This window comes from Salmo trutta, unplaced genomic scaffold (assembly GCF_901001165.1).
Source record: "Salmo trutta unplaced genomic scaffold, fSalTru1.1, whole genome shotgun sequence".
In the NCBI taxonomy this organism is placed as follows: domain Eukaryota; kingdom Metazoa; phylum Chordata; class Actinopteri; order Salmoniformes; family Salmonidae; genus Salmo; species Salmo trutta.
In genome coordinates this window covers 65,660-69,611 of record NW_021822691.1, presented here as the reverse complement: position 1 = coordinate 69,611, position 3,952 = coordinate 65,660, and positions in this window count along the sequence as shown.

The following is a 3,952-nucleotide window of genomic DNA, read 5'->3' as shown; positions in this document are numbered from 1 at the left end:
GGTAAATCCTCAGTGGAAATGTGCCATTAGAAGAAAGGCACAACATGGCCGCCCAGTGGCATCCGACCGCAAGGTGCTACAGAGGGTAGTGGGTACTGGGTACAGCCCAGTACATCACTGGGGCCGAGCTCTGTGCCATCCAGGACCTCTATACCAGGCGGTGTCAGAGGAAGGCCCAGTACATCACTGGGGCCGAGCTCTGTGCCATCCAGGACCTCTATACCAGGCAGTGTCAGAGGAAGGCCCAGTACATCACTGGGGCCGAGCTCTGTGCCATCCAGGACCTCTATACCAGGTGGTGTCAGAGGAAGGCCCAGTACATCACTGGGGCCCAGCTTCCTGCCATCCAGGACCTCTATACCAGGCGGTGTCAGAGGAAGGCCCTCAACATTTGAAAAATACTCCAGGCTGAATTTAATCAACTAATATCAGGTAGAAAGTGTGAAGAAATTTAAATGAAGATAAATATACATTTGTTAATAATATATTCTCTAAAACTATTTTTCTTCAATCGCAGTTATTTCAATATTGAGCTTTTAGCAGTGCTATTTTGCAGATTTTTTTGGTCTAAAACAAGAATATAAGCAATATGGAATTAATGACAATGTTCCCATGTCTAATATAACTGCTACATTTATTGTCAATATAGCATAATTATTTTTTTTCCCAGATTGCATTTCGGCAAAGACATTTTGAGATGCGAATATTGGGTAGTGACTGACACAACCTGGTTCAATTTGGATGCCGAGGGAAAACCAGTTGGGAAGCACTGTCTTAAACACAGTGGTCCACAGTAACTAAGTACAAAATACTTTAAAGTACTACTTTTACTTTTGTCACGTCCTGGCCATAGAGAGGTTTTTGTTCTCTATTTAGGTTAGGCCAGGGTGTGACTAGGGTGGGCATTCTATGTCCTTTTTTCTATGTTTTTGTATTTCTTTGTTTTGGCCTGGTATGGCTCTCAATCAGGGACAGCTGTACTTCGTTGTCGCTGATTGGGAGCCATACTTAGGCAGCCTGTTTTCCTTTGGGTTTTTGTGGGTAGTTGTTTCTGTTGTGTGGTTTGCACCTGACAGAACTGTTGGCGTTCGTTTGTTTCTTAAGTTCAAGTGTTTCGTATTATTAAAACTTCAATATGAACACTCACCACGCTGCATCTTGGTCCCCTCTGTCAGACGATCGTTACAACTTTGTACTTTTACTGACAAGTTAGTACTTTTTTTCGACCACTGTACTGAAGTACATTTAAACCAAGATACTTTCAGACTATTACTCAAGTAGTATTTTTATGGGTGACTTTCACTTTTACTTGAGTCATTTTCTATTAAGGTATCTTTACTTTTACTCAAGTAGGACAATTGACTAGTTTTTCCACCAGTGCTTAAACGGTGTAAGAGGCGTTGTATTCGAAAATGTCTTATGTAAGTCTATGGGACTTTTTTAATTTTTTTTATTTCCATTGAAATGCATAGGGGGCTCCTCATTTAAATATTGTTAGTATCAACGCTATCCAAAATATTTTCTCAAGCAATCTAAGTTGGGGCAGTCTGCCTCATTTGGAAGTTGATTTCGTGCTTAAATCGTACTTAAATCAACTTTAGAGAGAGGCAAATAAATCAAATAATATGAGTGTGTAAGAAATCTATAGATTGGTGTTTTGCCTTGCAAATGTAACTGTTGAAAAATATACTTGATGTATTTCACCAAAAATCCCTCATATGTATTTGAATGTATTATTTTCCGATGTATTAAAACTACTTTCAAAAGTCAACTATTTTATTGTATTTATTTTCTAAATTGTGTTGTTGTGATGTCATCAACGGGAGCCATGTTTTTACTCCTCAGTTTGCTCAGAGCCTGATGAGGAGAGGTATGAGGAGAGGTATGTGTTAATGTATGAGGAGAGGTATATGTTAATGTATGAGGAGAGGTATGAGGAGAGGTATGAGGAGAGGTATTTGTTATTATGAGGAGAGGTATGAGGAGAGGTATGAGGAGAGGTATGAGGAGAGGTATTTGTTATTATGAGGAGAGGTATGAGGAGAGGTATGAGGAGAGGTATGAGGAGAGGTATGTGTTATGTACAAAAAGAGGTATGAGGAGAGGTATGAGGAGAGGTATGAGGAGAGGTATGTGTTATGTACAAGGAGAGGTATGAGGAGAGGTATGTGTTATTATGAGGAGAGTTATGTGTTAATGTATGAGGAGAGGTATGAGGAGAGGTATGTGTTAATGTACGAGGAGAGGTATGTGTTAATGTATGAGGAGAGGTATGAGGAGAGGTATGTGTTAATGTACGAGGAGAGGTATGTGTTAATGTATGAGGAGAGGTATGTGTTATTATGAGGAGAGGTATGTGTTAATGTATGAGGAGAGGTATGTGTTAATGTACGAGGAGAGGTATGAGGAGAGGTATGAGGAGAGGTATGTGTTATGTATGAGGAGAGGTATGTGTTAATGTACGAGGAGAGGTATGAGGAGAGGTATGAGGAGAGGTATGTGTTATGTATGAGGAGAGGTATGAGGAGAGGTATGAGGAGAGGTATGTGTTAATGTACGAGGAGAGGTATGTGTTAATGTATGAGGAGAGGTATGAGGAGAGGTATGTGTTAATGTACGAGGAGAGGTATGTGTTAATGTATGAGGAGAGGTATGAGGAGAGGTATGTGTTAATGTATGAGGAGAGGTATGAGGAGAGGTATGAGGAGATGTATTTGTTATTATGAGGAGAGGTATGAGGAGAGGTATGAGGAGAGGTATGAGGAGAGGTATTTGTTATTATGAGGAGAGGTATGAGGAGAGGTATGAGGAGAGGTATGAGGAGAGGTATGTGTTAATGTATGAGGAGAGGTATGAGGAGAGGTATGTGTTATGTACAAGGAGAGGTATGAGGAGAGGTATGAGGAGAGGTATAAGGAGAGGTATGTGTTATTATGAGGAGAGGTATGAGGAGAGGTATGAGGAGAGGTATGTGTTAATGTATGAGGAGAGGTATGAGGAGAGGTATGTGTTATTATGAGGAGAGGTATGTGTTAATGTATGAGGAGAGGTATGTGTTATTATGAGGAGAGGTATGTGTTAATGTATGAGGAGAGGTATGTGTTATTATGAGGAGAGGTATGTGTTAATGTACGAGGAGAGGTATGTGTTAATGTATGAGGAGAGGTATGAGGAGAGGTATGTGTTAATGTATGAGGAGAGGTATGTGTTAATGTATGAGGAGAGGTATGTGTTAATGTATGAGGAGAGGTATGTGTTATGTATGAGGAGAGGTATGTGTTAATGTACGAGGAGAGGTATGAGGAGAGGTATGAGGAGAGGTATGAGGAGAGGTATGTGTTATTATGAGGAGAGGTATGAGGAGAGGTATGAGGAGAGGTATGTGTTATTATGAGGAGAGGTATGAGGAGAGGTATGTGTTAATGTATGAGGAGAGGTATGAGGAGAGGTATGAGGAGAGGTATGTGGAGAGGTATGAGGAGAGGTATGAGGAGAGGTATGTGTTAATGTATGAGGAGAGGTATGTGTTAATGTACGAGGAGAGGTATGTGTTAATGTATGAGGAGAGGTATGTGTTAATGTACGAGGAGAGGTATGTGTTAATGTACGAGGAGAGGTAAATATACTTGTGTATGAGAAACCAAACGGCAGCATTAACGTTTGCCTTGCATTCAATGCAGTCGTTTAAAGAGAGACAACCGGCAGAATTGTGCCCAGAGTTTTCCCTTCTCTTCCACCTACACTTCACCACAACACAACGCAGAAAGGTGCCATCATACTAGATAATTTAATGCTTATAAAGATTTTACATTTTTTGTAATAACATATTTTGGCTACAGAAGTGCCGTTTCTTACCGAAATGACATCAACACATACTGGAGGAGTTACTGGCCAGCTAGAGTGGCTAGCTTAGCTAACGAACTAGCTACGTCACATCAACACATACTGGAGG